Below are 18,549 nucleotides of genomic sequence, written 5' to 3'. Positions count from 1 at the left end.
CCCTAAGTTCAATTCCTCAGGACCACATAAGTAGAAAAGGCCAGAAGTGTCACTGTGGATCAGAGTGCTAGCCTTGAGCAAAAGAAGCTCAGAGGCAGTGCTCAGGCCCTAAGTTCAAGCCCCAGGGCTGGCAAAAAAAGTCACACATTTTAAAACATACACTTAAGTGGGTTTAGCATATCCTTCCGTATTTGGTAGCTCTCTACTCCCCCGTTTGCCTTGCTCTTGTAGCATTAAAGTAAGATTATATAATGTATACTTTTTGACAACCAGTTTCCTTACTCCACTATTTGTGTAATTCACCATTTTGAATGTATAGGTTATATATAGGCTATTCTTTTTCATTGCCATATGTTGTTTATGCATTCTACTGTTGATGAATAATTGAGTTTCCTGTGTTTTGGCAAGTCATTCCTGGTGGGCCTATGTATTTGTATTTCTCTTGTTCTGTAGATACCTAAAAGGAGACTCTGTGAGGTACAAAGAATGCATATATTTAACTTAAAAGAAATATCCAGCCATGCACTGGTGGCTCGTGCCTATAATCCTAGCTACTCAGGAGGCTGAGATCTGAGAATCATAGTGTGAAGCCATACTGGGAAGGAAAGTCTGTGAGATTCTTATCTCCAATTAACCATAAAAAAGTCAAAAATAGATCTGTGGGTCAAGAGGCAGAGCACTAGCTTTGAGCAAAAATAAAAAAAAACTCAGGGACAGTGCCTTGATTTCAAACCCAGGACCAGCACACACACACACACACACACACACACACACACACACACACACACACACACACACACACACACACACACACACACACACACACACACACACACACACACACAAAATCAAGTGGTTTTCCCAATGATGATACCCCTTTACAACACAACAATTTCAACAAGGACAAAAGTTCTAATTTCTCAACACTTTGTTTTTTATCTTTAAATTTTTTAACCATATAGTTCATGTGCAATGGTATTTTATCGTGACTGCAATGTTCTTTTCTGGTGTTGGAGATTGAACCCAGGACTTATCTCATACTTCCTAGCTCTCTACTAGTTCATCTATGTACCCACCCCTCATTCTTCTGACAACTAATTCTGTTGCTCCATGTTTTAATGCAGTACAGGAGCTTGAACTCAGAGCCTTGCACTCATTGGGCAGATGCTTTCACACTGAAGCACATATCCAACACTTTTTTGAACTGGTGCTTTTTGAGAGAGAGTTTTTGCTTCCTGCCCTGTGTTCACCTGGACCTCAGTCTTCCTGTCTTATGTGATCCATCATAGCTGGGATGATAATCACTGCATCCAGTTGTAGGTTAGGAAGGAGTCTTGTGAGCTTGTTGCTCAAGCAACATCTCAGCCTCCCAAGTAGTTAAGATTATGGATGTAAGCCACTGGCATCATCACTTTTTTGGATGTTTATTGAATTTTTTTTGTTGGTCCTGGGGCCTGAACTCTGGGCCTGGGTGCTGTCCCTCAGCTCTTCAGCTCAAGGCTAGCACTCTACTACTTAAGCCACAGCGCCACTTCTGGCTTTTTCTGCTTATGTGGTGCTGAGGAATCGAACCCAGGGCCTCAGGCATGCAAGGCAAGCGCTCTACCACTGAGCCACCTTCCCAGACCCTTACTGAATATTTTGATATCTTAATTTTTTTAATGGTTGAGTTTTTGAAGGGGTACTGAGAATTGAATCGAGGGCATCTATGATTAAGTTATACCTCCAGTGTTTGAGTTCTTTTTTTCCTCCCAGTCCTGGGGCTGAACTCTGAGTCTGGGCACTGTCCCTGAGCTTCTTCTCAAGGTGAGCACTCTATTACTTGAGCTACAACACCACTTCTTGCTTTTTTTGTGTAGTTTATTAGAGATAGGAGTCTCACAGGATTTCCTTCCTAGGCTGGCTTTGAACTATGATCCTCAGATCTTAGCCTCCTGAGTAGCTAGGATTACTAGCTAGGATTATTTTTGGAGATTTTATGGACTTGAAACAAGTTCTTAGATACAGTACTCTTTCCTTATCCACAGGGATATGTTTCAGATCCCCCCCCCCCATGGATGCTTGAAAACTTAGGTAATATCAAACTTTGTGTTTTTTATAGCTTCTTTCTGGTATATATGTTACAAGTGTCCCTAATCCTGTGCTTTAGAGCTATGATTAAGTAAAATACGTGTTAATTAGGCATAATCTGACAACCAACAAGGTTACTAGGTGACCGATGAGCAGATAGTGTATACAGTGTGTATACACTGAACTAAGGGGTGCTTCACATTCTAGGGTGGGCTGGAATGGACGGGATGGTACAGACCTTCATCACGCAGCTCTGATCAGTATTCAAGTAAAAACATGAATTGTTTATTTCTGGAATTTTCCATTTAATACTTCCAGGTCATTGTTGAGTATGGGTAGCCAAAACTACAGAAAGTAAACTCACAGCTAAGAGAGTCTGAACTTGTCTTTCTGTACTGAGAATAATTTTTCCCATTATCCAACAGTAACAAATTGTGGAGAGCAAGAACCCTTTATTTTTTATTTTTTATTTTTTGGGGTCTGGTCATGGGGCCTGAACTCTGGGTCTAGGTGCTGTCCCTCAGCCTTCAGGCTCTTCAGCTCAAGGCTAGCGCTCTACCACTTGAGCCACAGCACCACTTCTGGCTTTTTTCTTTTTGCTTATGTGGTGCTGAGGAATCAAACACAGGGCCTCATGCATGCAAGGTAAGTGCTCTACCACTGAGCCAACTTCCCAGCCCCACAAGAGCCCTTTATGCTGGCTCCTCTGGGCTTTACTTTGGCATGCTTTCTCTCTGTCTCTCTGTCTCTGTCTCTCTCTGTCTCTGTTTCTCTGTCTCTGTCTCTGTCTCTCTCTGTCTCTCTCTTCCTCTTCACTCTTCTGTCTCCTTTCCCTTCTCTCCTCTTTTCTCCTCTCTTTTCTCTCTCTTGGTACTAGGGCTTGAACTTAGAGCCTGGATACTGTACCTTAGCTATTTCATTCAAAGCTGGCTGGTGCTCTGCACAACAGCTTTTTGGTGGTTAATGGATATGAGTTTCACAGACTTTCCTTCCCAGGATTGAACCATGATCCTCAGATCTCAGTCTCCTGAGAAGCTAAGATTACAGGTGTGAGCCCACTGGTACCTACTTTCTCCTTGTATTCTCAGATGCACAAATCACTTTTTTTTCTTTCTTTCTTTTTTTGTAGGTCTTAGGGTTTGAACTCAGCTTGGGCACTGTCTCTGAGCTCTTTTACTCAAGGATCGTACTCTACCATTGAGCCACAGCTCCACATCTGGTTTTCTGATGGTTAATTGGAGATAAGTCTCATGGACTTTCCTGCCCGGGCTGGCTTTGAACTGCGATCCTCAGATTTCAGCTTCCTAAGTAGCTAGGATTATAGGCTTGAGTGACCAGAGCTTAACCCACCTTCCTTATACCAAATCTGGAATCAGACATCCTGTTTGTGAACTTGTTCATTATGTTTTCCTCCAGCATTCCTATTTTTAGTGCGGTGACTTTTAGAGAATATTTCCTTCATCTAACACTGACATGATCCTCTGTGTTAACACTTATTATCCTTCTTCTGTGGTTTGTGTAGAATTGGATGCTGCCCAACTTTCAAAATGAAAGGAAGCTTTCAAACACTACTGGTGGAAATGTAAAACTGTTACAGACACTTTGGAAAGTGGTTTGGCATTCTCTTATAAAGATAACTATTGACCCAGCAGTCTGACTCCTGGATGTCTGCCCAAGAGAAAGGAAAACATACATTTTCAAACATGATCTTAGTCATGCTATTCATAGTAGCTCAAACTGGAAATAGCCCAATGTCCATCAACAGTATAAGAGGAAAACAAATTATAGAATGTTCACACAATGAACAACTACTTGACAATAAAAAGAATAAGATACTACTACACAGGCGAATTGCACAAACATCAGCTGAGTGAAAGAAATCAGAGCACTACAGTCTCCTGTTATGTTTCCTTTCTTATGATACTCTAGAAAAGTAAAACAGTGCTCGTTTTGGTAACACATATACTAAAATTGGAATGATACAGAGAAGATTAGCATGGCCCCTGCGCAAGGATGACACACAAATTTGTGAAGCATTCCATATTTTTTTTTGATTTTTATTTTTTTGGGTCCGGTTGTGGGGCCTGAACTCTGGGCCTGGGCACTGTCCCTCAGCTCTACAGCTCAAGGCTAGTGCTCTACCACTTGAGCCACAGCACCACTTCCGGCTTTTTTCTTTTTGCTTATGTGGTGCTGAGGAATTGAACCCAGGGCCTCATGCATTCAAGGCAAGCACTCTACCACTGAGCCACCTTCCCAGCCCCAGCATTCCATATTTTTAGACACTATGTTGAAAACAAACTTTACAACTTCAGGCCCGCGCTTGGGGGCAGGGGGGAGAGGGGGGGAGGATCAGGTGAGGTGGGGAGGGAAGAGATGGTAGGGGAAAAACAAAGGAGGGGGTAACAATGCTCAGTAGGAAATGTACTCATGTAACTATAACCCTGTAAAGCTGAATTCGGAAATCCTTACCCAAAAGACCACCAGAGACTGTCACCAATGTAAAAGCAAAGGAGTCCATTTTGCAAGCTCGAGCTTGGTACCCCAACGTACATGGTAGCAGCCCATGACGCTGAGAGGCCCCGAGCCCAGGGTTACAGCACTTTTTATACATTTTTTAGGGAAGGTAGGGGCTTTGCATACATCATAACTTCTTGTAACAAATGACTACAAACCGCGGGAAAATCATAAAACAACTCTATAGTATGATTGGCGCACTACAAAGCAGGAAAGGACCAGAAACAAGTTGTTGGTTAGATCAAGGGGGCTGATGTACTTTAAACTGGTTGGCTTGCACCACAGGGGAGTCTCAAGAGGATAGGTGCTAAACTGCAGGGTGTCTGGTTTAGATCATGGTCACCAGACCCCAGGAGGGGCAGTTCTGGAATTTCAGGTACCTTGACATACTGACTTGAGAAAACACCATCTGTGGTTCTGAGAATTGTTTGTGCAAGGTTTGCTGTCCTAATTCCTAGCATTGGGGCTGAAGTGGATCAAGGGTTAAGTTGCAGAACTGAGATGGGGGTCTTAAGTGAAATGGAGTTGCTTAGGTTCCTCAACCCCTCTGTACAGTGTCTTTACAATAAAAAATATATAAAAGTAAAACAAAAGAAGTAAAACTTAGCAATAGTGATAATAACAATATCCTTAGGGAAGATAGACTGGGAGGGACACAGGGATTTTTCTAGGTAATGAGAATATTATTTTGCTTGGGATGTAGATTGCATGAACATGTATCTGACTCAGGTATGTAATATATAAAATTTTTCTAAAATTCATATAAACCTATGTGAATGTGTGTGTGTGATTTGTGACTCTGAGTTTAAAATTAAGTATTTTTAAAACCTAGCATGGCCATGTGTCATTGGCTTACACCTGTAGTCATAGCTATTCAGGAGGTTGAGGTCTGAGGGTTAAGCTTCAAAGCCAGCCTGGGCAGGAAAGTCCCATGAGACTCTTACCTCCAATTAATCACCCCAAGAAACAAAAACAAAACAAACAAACAGAAAAACAGAAGTGGAGCTGTGGTTCAAGTGGTAGAGTGCTAGCCCTGAGTAAAAAAGCTTAGGGACAGCGCTCAGGCCCTAAGGTCCCAGGACCAACACACACACACACACTGTGTGAGCCCCAAAAGCCGATCTATGAGACCCAAAAGGATTGGGATGTTGGAATGCCTCCTCCCAACAAGAACACTCAGAATGCTAAGAGTTTCCCCAAATGCTCAATCAGTCCTGCCTTGAAGAGAATTCAGATTTCTATCCTGGGTGTAGGCTAATTCCACACCAAATTTTCTGGAACCTTGGGGCTAGTCAAAAATCTATGCTAACTGTAAGACATTTACTGCTTATACCTGCTTCTTCAGATAAAAAAAGTTATTTATCACTTGAGTAAAATTATACCACATGATTGGTGCTTGTGACTTCAAGGATTAAGATTGTATCACATGATTGGTGCTTGTGACTTCAAGGATTAAGATTGTATCACATGATTGGTGCTTGTGACTTCAAGGAGATTGTGACCTCGCTTTCTGCATGTAACCCCTTGTACCCTACTCAATAAATATCTTGTAAAATGGACCGTGGACACCTGAAGTTGGTGGAAGACTTCAGGCCCCTGGTACTCCAAACCTCAGTTCCATGGTCTGGTGTCTGTTACTGTCTTGTCCCAGGTTGCTGAGGGACCTGTAATGTTGGGAAGCATAAGCAGAAAGATTCAGTTCCATGGTCTGGTGTCTGTTACTGTCTTGTCCCAGGTTGCTGAGGGACCTGTAATGTTGGGAAGCATAAGCAGAAAGATTGCTGTTCAGGCTCACCAGGCATAAAATGAGACCTTATCTCAAAAATAACAGGAGAGGTCAGAGGGCATTGCTGAAGTGGTAGAATTCCTACTTAGCAAGCACAAGGCCTGAATTCAAACCTCAGTACTATAAAATAATAGCAAATAAGGAAATATTAACAGCCTAGCAAAAGCTTAGAGTTAGCTGACTATATAGAATTTGCTTAACTTCAAGGGATTTGTGTGTGTGTGTGTGTGTGTGTGTGTGTGTGTGTGTGTGTGTGTGTGTGTGTGTGTGTGTGTGTGAAATCCTGAGCCCTGGGGCTCAACCTTGGTTTTGGTATTGTTTAATTCATTTGCCTATTAAGTACTTCTCTGTAGTTCTGTTATTGTCACCAGGTGGCAGTGTTGATTGATCAATCAGGCCCCAGTCCGCTCTAAGAGAGCAAGAGACCTGTAAGGTCTGAGCAGCCGGGGAGGACTGACTTCATTGTCATTGTCATTGTCAGTCCCGTTTCAGTAGACTTATTTAATTCGAATTGTGTATGTATGCCTACCCTGGGGCTTGAACTCAGGACACAGGCGCTATTCCTAAGCCTGTGCTCTACCACTTGAGCCACAGCTCTACTTCCAGTCTTTTGGTAGTTAATTGGAGATAAAGAGTCTCACAAGCCCTGACTGGACTGGCTTCAAACCTCAGTCCTCAAATCTCAGCTTCCTGAGCATCAGGGATTACAGACGTGAGTCATCGTTGCCCAGCTGGAAAACAACTTTTATGTGTTCCAAAACCATATGTAGGTTGCATCTATGGCAGCCCGAAGACCTTGCTGTAGGCTACTGAAAGAAGAGTTATCAGATGCTTCTAAAATCTAACCTGCTAAAATGCATGGTGTGTGACAGCATGGAATCCTGTGGAGGAAAAATGGAAAGATTTCCTCTCAGTGGTTCCTTTAGCAGAGCATTTCTGTGGCTTTCTCACTCCCACTGTATTGGAGAGCCCTGAGCTCCCTTGATAATTACCAACACGTACCGAGTATGTGTCATGTGCCAGGCTCAGGTTTTTGGTGTCTGTGTTTTTGTTCTTTGGGGTTTTTTGTTTGTTTGTTTGTTTTTGTACCTGTACTGGGCCTTGACCTCAGGGCTTGGGCACTGTCCCTTAGCTTTTTCACTCATAGCTGGTGCTCTACCACTTGAGTTGTAGCTCCACCTTTGCTTTTTGCTGGTTAATTGGAAATGGTTTCAGGGACTTCTCTGCCCAAGCTGACTCCACATCTTGATCCTTAGATCTCATCTTCCTAAGTAACTAGAATTACAGGCATGAGTCACTAGCTTCCAGCTTATTTCACACACACACACACACACACACACACACACACACACACACACACACACACACACACACACACACACACACACACCACAATCTATTCCTTTCCCTTTTCAGTAATTTTCCAGACATAGGCTGCTGCTTCCTTTCCTGCATCCCTTAGTCTGAGACTGGATAGGAGAGGTGAGCATCCCAGCTTATCACCTAGTTTCCCAATGTAGCAGGTCCATAAAGTTGTTGGCATAGAAACAACTGAGGCCTTAGAATGGGGGAGGCAGATCAGAGCCTAAGGTAGAGAGATACTACTGACTCTTCCCTGTTTGTCAGAGGGGAGAAAGATCAGCTCATAGGAGGTGCCCTGGGGAAGAGGCTGAGGAAGTCTCTTGGGATCCTGAAATGAGAGGTTTTGCACTAGAGCTTTTTGGCTTTGTCTGAAGATAAGACTGGAGACTACATGTTGAAGGTTTGTTCTCCAGTTCATTGGGAAGTGGTAGAAGTTATAAGAGGTGGGAATTAGGGGAGGAGGGCATGCCTCAGAAGGGGATATTGATACGCCAGTCCCTCCTCTTTCTCTGTCTTTGCTTTCTGGCCACCATAATGTGAGTGGCAGCTTCTACTTCATACTAGTACTCAGATGTGCAGCCACATAACCAAAAGCAACATGATCAGATGCTAGTGGACTAAAACCTTCCAAATTTAGGGCCAAAACAAACCTTTCTTCTTTGTAAGTTGATTTATCTCAGGCATTACATACATACATATACCCCCCCTGATGGTCCTGTCTCAAGCAAGGTCTTCATATGTAGCACCTGGCCTGAGCCACATCCTGTCCAGCCTGCTCTGCGAATGTGAGCTGCCCAGAAACACATGGTCAACTAGAACAATGGGCAGAAACATAAGTATACCAGCCAAGGAGAGATGCAGCCAAGCAGATAGGTATTCAGGTGCCCTGGGGGCCCAAGCCTTGGTTAAGCAGCTGGTGGCTTAGCTGGTGGAAAACTATGGGAGGGCACTTAGGTCAGATTAGAAGAACATGTCCCTCTGTGGAGAAGGCCTGTGGCACACTGGGGACAGAGACGTCCGCCATGTGCCTATGTTGAGGGGTTGAAGAGGTGTGACAGGGTTCACTGGACACAGCTGATGCCAGATTCTGACTAGCCTGTAAAGAAACCTAGAATGCTCCTAATAGTGTCTGTGGTTAGTATAGTGTGGATAATGTTTCAATAAGTTAACTCCAGGCCTCAGTGCCTTAATCCAGTAAGGATTCATTTTTCTCTCTGGTCAACCTCTGATGCTAGCAGGTGCAGAAGAGGAAAATCTTCCTCCCTGTGTAGGGTCTTAAGAATTAGACTCCTCAAATTGTCTGAAGAATTAGGTTGATATAGGATAGCTGAGCAGGAGTAAAGCATGTGAATTGAATGTTTTACATGACACGAGAGCCTTTGAAAGGAGACAAAGAACCACCAAAATGTCCATGTTTTGTATTACCTTGAACAGAAAGAGGCAATTGTAGAAAATAGACTAAGTTATGTGGAGAGGCAAAGGAAGATAAGAAGCATTTTAACAAGGTCTGTTTGTGAAGAATTCTTCTGGCTCTAATCCCTTCTTGAAGAATGTTCCTTTTCTCTGGTATGAAGAGGACATCTTTCACTGGCAAGTTTTATCTGTTGTTTCAGGAGCAAATAGGGGAGATTAGAATTCCTTCTGGTATCTGTTATTCTTCAAGTTGCCTTTAGCTTGAGATGATCTTTATATCCTAGTCCCAAATTTGGAATGGTGTATACTGCTACCCTTCACCGGAGTTGAAGTGTATTTGTTTGCTGTGTATCAGGAAAGGAGTTGGTTTGGCAGCTCTATCAAGATACAGGGGTTCAGCTGATGGGGATACCCCAAGCTTGTCACATCACCATCTCACCATGTAACTCCAAGGTTCCCACCGCAGGCACAGGAAGCTGGGACCTTGTAAGGGTTTAAACATGGTTTGGCCCCAAAGGTTCATGTTCTAGAAACAGGTCCCTAGTATGGCCATGTTAAGATATATTTGGACCCTTAAGAGATAGGGCTCAGGGCTAGGTTGTTATTGGCCCCTTCCATTTTCTGACTCCCTGTTTTGCTGTTGATTCCTCTCACAGGTACTCCCACACTCTATGATGCCATCTCCCATGAATCAACATAACCAAGGGGACCCTTAGCACAGCCAGAGCTGTGCTGTTTGAACCAAACTTAGCTTCCAAGCTGATCTAGCCTCAGGTATTTTATTCCAGTATTGGAAAGTGGACTAATGCAGGCCTCACACCAGCTTTTCTATGCTTCAGCTAAGTAGTAAGCACTTCTGCTTATAGCTTCTTCATAGAATTAATGTGGCCCCAACCCATCTACAATGGAGGCTGTGATGTGCAATCTTCCCCAGCGATCTGGGGAAAAGAGATGAAATGGGCTTGATGAGCACGGAGCATTGTCTTGGCTGCAGTGGTCACCAAATATATATATATATGTAGTGTGTGTGTGTGTGTGTGTGTGTGTGTGTGTGTGTGTGTGTGTGTATGTGTCCTGAGATTTGACCTTAGGGTTTGGAAACTGTCTCTGAGCTTTTTTTGCTCAAGGTTAGCACTCTATCACTTGAGCCACAGCTCCACTTCTAGCTTTTAAGTGCCTACTTGAAGATGAGAGTCTCATGGGCTTTTCTGCCTGTGCCGGCTTGGATATGCAATCCTCAGATCTCAGCCCCTTCAGTAATTAGGATTATAGGCATTAGCCTGGCCTTCTATATTTACTTTTAACTTACTTATTTTGGCAGTGTTGAATATCAAGCCCATTGTAAATTCAAGGTAAGTATTCTATCACTAAGCTATGTCCTTGACCCTTGGTATTTTCAGACAGGGTCTCAAAGTGTTGCCCAGGTTATCCTGGAACTCACAATCCTTCCGCCTCAACCTCCCAAGTGGTAGGATTATAGGCATATACTACCATAAACAGCCAACACAGAAATTTATTGCGAGAGCATTGAGTAACCGTATAGTATTTTAAGTAGGGGAGTATTATGATCAGGTAGGTTCACCTATGAGCTATTCATGATAGTACGGGCAAAATGTGAGCCTTTGAGCTTCAGGACAATCATGACACTGCCTTGGGCTCACTAGAAAGTGCAGAGATCCAAGGGTGGTCCCCAGTGTAGAAGAAGCTGTGAGTCTGGAGAATTTTCTGCCACAAAGTAGGTCCCAGTGGTACCCCGATGGGAAGCCCAAGCCACTTTGAAAGGGGAACCCCTAGGGAGCCTGATGTCTTCTCACCCAGGAAGAGCCCTGTTGGATCATAGTGTAAGGAAATGAGTTTGGTGGAACCTGGATCATTAACTGATGCTGGAAGCCTCTACCTCCATGGTTGATGCCACGATCTGAGGCTCTGAGCTCCCAACATGCCCCAGTGCCCAGGCCTCCTTCTTCCTGCTTTGATTCTACATTGCTGCCCCTGCTGCCTGTGCTTCTCTGGGCTGCCGGCTGCCTGCTGAGACTTGCATTCACCTGGTGCTTTGGTATCTGCACTCACCTGCTTATCTAGTTCCTGTTGTGCTCAGATTGCTGTCATCCCTTTCCACCAAATTCCATCCCATTGCTTCACATTGGCCAACAGTCCCAGCCCCCCTCCCTGACTGAGCCTAGACCTTTAATTCTAGCATATTCCATATCTCTTCCTCTCCAGGCTCTGCTAGGCTGACATCTATAGTCCCTATTTTTTCACATCTCCTTGTCAAAGGCACAATCTTCATTTCTGTGTGTGTGTGTGTGTGTGTGTGTGTATGTGTGTGTGTGTGTGTGTGTGTGTGTGTGCATGTGTGTGCATGTGCACTAGTCCTGGGGCTTGAGTTCAGGGCCTTAGCTTTTTTCCCCCCTCAATGCTAGCTCTCTACCACTTGAGCTACAGCTCCACTTGGAGCTTTTTGGTGATTAATTGGAGATAAGAGCCTTACAGACTTTCCTGCCTAGTCAGGCTTTGAACTGCGATCCTTAGATCTCAGCCTCCTGAGTAGCTAGGATGACAAGTGTGAGCCATCAATGCCCAGTCTGATCTTCATTTGGGCCCATGCCTTTCTCACCCAAGGCCAGAGTGGCCATCCTGAAATTGATCTACAAGGCTGCAGAAGATCACACCACAGTTCTATTGCACTGGCATTAGTCCACATGGTCTTGATTTTGAAACCAATCTCTTGATTTCTCATCTTCCTCCAGAGCCAGGAGGACCCCCTCCTGTTAGAACATAGAGCTTGTCAGTAGCAAATCCATATCTCTGCCTTGGTGGTCCAGGCCCCACCTCATCAGCGAGGATGACGCTTTCTGGCCAGTACTCATACTTCCAATGTGCAGGTGGCTCCCCTTTCTATTTTATCCATGATAGTCAGCAGCGAATTGGTGGAGGCAGGCATCAACCTCAGAAGGTTTAGCAAAGCTAAACCTTCCTTTTGCATCTGAGGCAGTTAAAGACCTTGCTCATGAGATCAATCTGGATCCAAGCTGATTCTCTCTGTGTCTTACATCCTTGGAGTACCCAGAGTTGGCAAGCAAAGGCACACAGAGGCTCTTGAACTCTAGCCCCAAATAGAGCCCTATAGCATGTTATCAGCAAGTTGCAAGGTTGGACTCTGAAACAGGAAGAAGACTCAACAATTACTGTGGTTTGGCTGCAATCCCTAATGGCCAACGTGAAAGTGAGGGAGAGGGGGGGCTTTTTAAATGGTGATTGGAGTCTGACACTGATGGTTTATGCGTATAATCCTAGCTACACAAGAGGTTAAAATTAGAGGATCAATGTTCAGAGCCAGCTCTGGCAGACAAATCTGAAAGGCTTATTTCCAATTAAGTGGCAAAACGTTGTAACTGGAGACGTGGCTCAAGTGGTAGAGCGCTAGCCATGAGTGAAGGGTAAGAACTCAAGGTCCTAGGTTCAAATACAGCCATCGCACAAAAGCAAAAGAAAACAAAAGAATGGGGGCTAGGAATGTGGCTTAGTACTTGCCAAGCATGCATGAAGCCCTGGGTTCAATTCCTCAGCACCACATACACAGAAAATGCTGGAAGTGGCACTGTGGCTCAAGTGTTAGCCTTGAGCAGAAGCAGCTCAGGGACAGTACCCAGGCCCTGATTTTAAGTTCTACAACTGGAAGAAAGAAAGGAAAGAAAGAAAGAAAGGAAAGAAAGAAAGAAAGAAAGAAAGAAAGAAAGAAAGAAAGAAAGAAAGAAAGAAAGAAAGAAAGAAAGAAAGAAAGAAAGAAAGAAAGAGAGAGAGAGAGAAAGAAAGAGAGAGAGAGAGAAAGAAAGAGAAAGAAAAGGAAAGAAAAGAAAAGAAAAGAGGTGATTAGGCTAGAAGGGCTTCTCTCTTGTGGATGGAGGCCCTTCTCAAAAGAGAGTTTAAATTTCAATCAGTAAAATACTACTGCAAACAATAATAATGAGTAAAGGTTTTTGAGTAAAGATTTATTGTTCTCCACTTTCCAGTGTGAGGTCCAGTAAGAAAGCTCATATATGGCAACACCTCCCCTTGAAATCCCAGCTTCCAGAATTCTGTGAAATACATTTCTGTGTTTATAAAGATTCTACTCTCAGCTGTTTTGTTATGACTGAGGGACAGAGCCAGGAGAAAGTCTCCTCCACAGAAGATGGGGGGAGGGGGTTGAGAACTGTGATGATTCATATTGATATTTAGCATGGAGCCTCCCCTTCCTCTGTGGCAATTACCCCCTCTCACCCCCAAACTACTAGTCAGAGACTCTCATACAGGGCTGGGATATAGATCAATTGTTAGACCACTTGCCTAGCAAGCATAAGATTTGTGTTCAATCCTCGATATGTGTGTATGTATGTGTGTGTGTGGTGTGTGTGTGTGTGTGTGTGTGTTTGTGTGTGTGTTTGTGTGTGTGTGTGGGAGAGAGAGGGAGAGAGAGAGAGAGAGAGAGAGAGAGAGAGAGAGAGAGAGAGAGAGAGAGACAGAGTAGGTGGGATGAAGGGAGGAGATAGAGCTGGGTACTATCGCTCATACCTATATTCCTAGCTACTCAGGAGACAGACCTGAGGATCATGATTTGCCTGCAAAGAAAAGTCCATGAGACTCTTATCTCCCATCACCCAACAAAAAGCTGGAGTGGCCGGGCGTTGGTGGCTCACGCTTGTAATCCTAGCTACTCAGGAGGCTGATATCTGAGGATCAGGGTTCAAAGCCAGCCCAGGGGGGAAAGTCTGTGAGACTCTTATATCCAATTAACCACCAGAAAACTGGAAGTGGTGTGTGGCTCAAGTGGTAGAGTGCTCGCCTTGAGCTGAAGAGCTGAGGGGCAGTGCTCAGGCCCAGAGTTCAAGCCTCACAACTGACCAAAAAAAAAAAAAAAAAGGCTGGAAGTGGAGCTGTGGCTCAAGTGGTAGAGTGACAACCTCGAGAGAAAGACTGAGTGAGAGTACGAGGCCCTATATTCAAGCCATAGTACCAGGAAAGAAGGGGGGAGGAAGGGAGGGACAGAGGGAGGAAGGACGGAAGAAAGGAAGGAAGGCTGGGCTGGGAAGGTGGCTCAGTGGTAGAGTGCTTGCCTTGCATGCCTGAGGCCCTGGGTTCAATTCCTCAGCACCACATAAGTAAAAAGAAAAAAGCCGGAAGTGGCGCTGTGGCTCAAGTGGTAGAGCACTAACCTTGAGCGCCCAGGCCCAGAGTTCAGGCCCCAAGACCAGACCCCCCCCCCCCAAAAAAAAAGAAAGGAAGGAAGGAAGGAAAGAAGGAAGGAAGGAGGGAGTGAGGATGAGAAAGAAAGAAAAGAGAGGAAGGAAGGAAGGAGGAAGGGAAGGAAGGAAAGGATTCTCACTCCGTTCTTTTAGTGGAAATTCATACAGGAAGCAAAAATATCAGCTCCCACATTTCAGATTATGACCAGAAACAAAGAATGAGAGCAAGGGGACACAAAAGAAGCCTGCCCTGACCCCAGGCTGTGTGGAGGAAGTGGCCTTGCAAGGATGTACGTGCAGAACTGTGGCTGGTAGCAGCAGATCCCAGGGCAGGAACTCAGGGCTCCTACTCCTCCACACTGAGATCATCTATCTACTCAAGCAGGACATGTTGTACTACCCTGAGCACTGAAGAATAAAGAACGAGAGGGAAAGAGAAGGCATGAATTGTGTGGGTCCCTGTAATGTGTATGCTCCCCGCCTTGCTGAGACCATGTGTCTCAGACCATCTGTAACTACATATGGCCTGATGATCAAGTGCTGGTTGAGGAAATCAAAGGTTCAAGGTCTGGGAACATCTAAGAAAAATGTTTAAAGAAAGTTACCTGAGCCATGAGAGGATGCTAACCTCTTCCAATCATTCTATAACCTGGTATAAGGATATGATGACTGGACTTCCAAGAGCCATTTTTCCTCATGAAATAATCACAAATTATAACAACAAATTATAAAAACTGCTCTTGCTATCAAGCACTGCCTCCTTTACTTAGGCCCATGAGTTAACCAGAAGCAGCATAAAAAGCTTGACCTTTCTGCTTCCAATTTTTAGTTGTTCCCTTTATTCTTAGTCTTCCCCTCTCGTATCTTGGTTTCCAGAAAGGACAGGGCTAACTGATGACATCTTTAAGACAGGAATCTAAGTACCCTCAAGGAAAAGAATAGTAGATCCTCACAGGACAGACCACACCCACAAGTGGGGACAATTGCCTATAAGGAGGAGGGCCACCCAGGCACCAGAGCAGTCATCTCCACTGAAGTGATAACTGATAATTTATCTGGAACCCCTCAGTAAACCAGAACTGAGACAATCATCAACTGGGACAAACCTTGCTTGAGACTAATTATGCATATCTTTTTCCCCTGCTCCAATTCTTCCTTTATTTAACTCTTAAGCTGATGCACCCAGTAGGCAGCAAAGGCTTGTAACTCCAGCACTTGGGAGGCTGAGGCAGGCAGGAGAATGGAGAGTTTGAGGCTAGCCTAAACCACATAGATACTTCTAAGATAACTTGAGCTACATAGTAAGCATGGGGCTTTGAATTCTAACACCAGTACCATAAAAAAAAAAAAAGAAGAGAAAAGAATTGAAAAGAAGAAAGCTCAAGAAGAAAGCTCAAGTGCATGTCTTTACAGGGAATATAGGCTAGAATGTTTATTTTGTCTCTTCCTGCTGTGTGCCCATGTCATATAATGACATGTCTCTTTTCTCTGACCTTCACCACTACCTGTCTTTTTATTTTAAGCATTGGGGCAAGTGGCCAGACCTGACGTGGAACCCCTGGAGTTGGGCCTCTGGCTGAACTCCTGCTACAAAACTAGAAACCTAATGGCCAGATTAAGAGGAGATGAGTGTTGGTGGCTCACATCTATAATCCTAGTTTCATAGAGGCTGAGATGTAAAGATCAGGGCTCAAAGTCAGCCAGGGAAAGAAAAATCCATGGGACTCCTATCACCAATCAACCATCAAAAAGCTGCAAGTGGAAGTGTGGCGCAAGTGGTAGAGCAACAGCCTTGAGTGAAAAAGCCAAGCGAGAGCATAAGGCCCTGATTTTAAGCCCCAGTACCAACATACATACATATACACATGATAGATTATTAGACTTTGCCAGAGAACCATGCAGATAACCAGGTACAGAGAAAAAAGAAAGGTTTATTGCCAGGAAAAGGGCCGGCAAGACCCCTTCTCACAAGGGAAAAGTGAGAAGAAGCACCAGCTATTGTTTGGGGTGACCTATAGAACCTCGAAGGTTTAGGAGGGGCTAGAAGGGGCTAGGAGGCAGAGACCCTGGTGTGGACGTGAGGGCCAGGGGCTTCATCATGACCGACTGGGATTTATAGCTGCTGTCTGAACAGCAGTAAGGGGTCCTGCCACTGCCCAGACCTGAAGGTCACTCTACGGGGCTTCTGTTGCCTTATTTGGTGGTAGCTTCCCCAGAGAAGTGCCATCCCAAGGTAAAGGGGGCTGGAGGCTGATTATTTACTGCCTTTACTACATGGGCCTAGTGTTGCCTAGGAGGGAGCATGCTAAGCTGTGGAGAGGGGAAGGAGTATACTAAGCTATGGGAAGGGAGCTCATTTCGCTAGCAACACACATACACACATACATGCATACATACAGTAGGGGAAGACCCCAAGGCCAGATTAGAATGGGAGAAAGTGACCCAGGAGTTTGGGGCTACTTAAGTCTGAATCCCTTTGCCATCTGACTGCTTAATGCCCCGTATTCTCTCTGAGAGCAGCTGGGGCACAGGGGCACTCCTCCCAGAACATACTTTCTTCCTGTGTCATCCCTACACTGTGGGTCTGAGCACCTATAGTCTTAGCCTTAATCTTAAGGTCAGGGCTGTCTACCTATTGGTGGCTGGAGAAGGCAGGGGCACAGATGGCCACTGGCAGGAATGGAGTTGTGACAGCTCCTCCTCACCCTGCACAGAAACTTCAGGACTGTGGAAAGTAGGGCTACCTTGCCAGGATTGGGGCTGTTCATATGGCATAGGGCCCAAGGTTCCCTGGCTCTCCGTCTTCCTATCCCACCAGAACTCACAAACATCCAAACCCCATCTATAGAGTTTCTCATCTGAGGCTTTAAGAGTGCAACACAGCATCTGTGATTCTGATGACTAGCCCAGGCTGCTCCCTTACCTTTATGCAAGTGCTTCTCTGCTCTTGCCTCCTGTCTTGCTATCTGAGCAGCAAGGTCTCACTTCTGTGACAGTTCCCTTTCAGGCCCCTAAAAATAGTCCTCTAAACTGAGGGTATGGGGGAGATGCATATTATCAAGAAGAAAAGGTAATGGGGGTGGTGGTTAATAGCTAAGCTACTGTCTCTGGTTCTCAATAGCTGGCATTTCTTTAGGTAAGAGGATGTAACCCGGAAGCCCCTCCCACAGCTTTAATGTCACTCCCTTGTGTTTGGGGGACACAGAGGATCACATAATCCATCCAACTTGTCACTCACAGGGAAACATGCCTGCATTTTATGTTTTCAATGGACAGGCATTCTGTATGGGGTAAGCACACAGTGAGACCCCTGTGTGAAACAGCATCCCTCATGAAATGGAAGAAAAGCCTTCTCTCTCAAAGAAGCTCAGAAAAGCAAGTGTCTGCTTCCTTCCAGCAAAAGGCACCTGCTTCCTGAGACATGCACCATGCAGATGTGCCCATGAGGGGTCCTGCTGCAAGGGGTGCAGGAATGTCAGGGGCCTCTGGGGTGCCAGGCGCCTATGTCCTTTCCCATGGGGAGCCTAACACTTGACCCCCCCTTCCCAGCTGCTAGGAAAGGGAAATGCTTCTGGAAAGCGGATGAGCAGATGAGATTACCAGGTCTGAAAGGGATAGAATATGGGTGTGGAAGGGGCAGAAGAACACAGAGTGGAGTCAGACTTCTTGGTCCCTCTACTGTGGTCTGTTCTCTGACTTCTTTGTCCCCCCTACTGGCTGTTGGAGTGGCCTCTATCCTCAGCACAGGGCTGAGGTACCCTTGGTCCTGCCTGGATGCCAGCCTGTGCTCTGCCTCAGTTAATCTGTTCATAGCTGTCTCTTTAGGGAGTCCAAGTTTCAGGTTGCTGAGAGGCACAGAACAATGGCTCTCAAGCCACTGCCAGATCTTTGACCTCTTGACCATCTAGTATTATGAAGGCATCTTAGGTGTCTTACCACATTATTGACTTGTGGTCAGCTAGCCCATTTGGGTCTCTTTGTCTCCACAAACAGCAATCTAGGAACCTGTGGGTGAACCATTACAATTCTCAGCCTCCATGCTGGCCTGTGGGTTTGAGGCCACCATTGCAGTCAGCCAGGATCCTTTGGATCCTATTCTGTCGGCAGGGCAGGTTGTGCACCCTTCCCCATGGTTCAATGTAGTCAGCCATTTTGAAGAGATAGTTTCTAGGTACT

The 18,549-nt window shown here is 45.1% G+C and overlaps 1 non-coding gene across 1 annotated transcript; it reads left to right on the top strand.

Moving 5' to 3' along the window:
- Positions 1 to 4,011: 4,011 nt before the first annotated feature.
- LOC138821241 (U6 spliceosomal RNA) lies at positions 4,012 to 4,118 on the top strand. The gene has a single exon (XR_011370099.1). It is a non-coding gene; the product is annotated as a U6 spliceosomal RNA (small nuclear RNA).
- The last annotated feature ends 14,431 nt before the right edge of the window (positions 4,119 to 18,549 follow it).

Source organism: Dipodomys merriami, unplaced genomic scaffold, assembly GCF_024711535.1.
Source record: "Dipodomys merriami isolate MVZ:Mamm:240054 unplaced genomic scaffold, mDipMer1.0.p SCAF_90, whole genome shotgun sequence".
NCBI lineage: Eukaryota > Metazoa > Chordata > Mammalia > Rodentia > Heteromyidae > Dipodomys > Dipodomys merriami.
The sequence above is the reverse complement of the archived record's forward strand: the minus strand, read 5'-3'. Positions and strand labels throughout refer to the sequence as shown.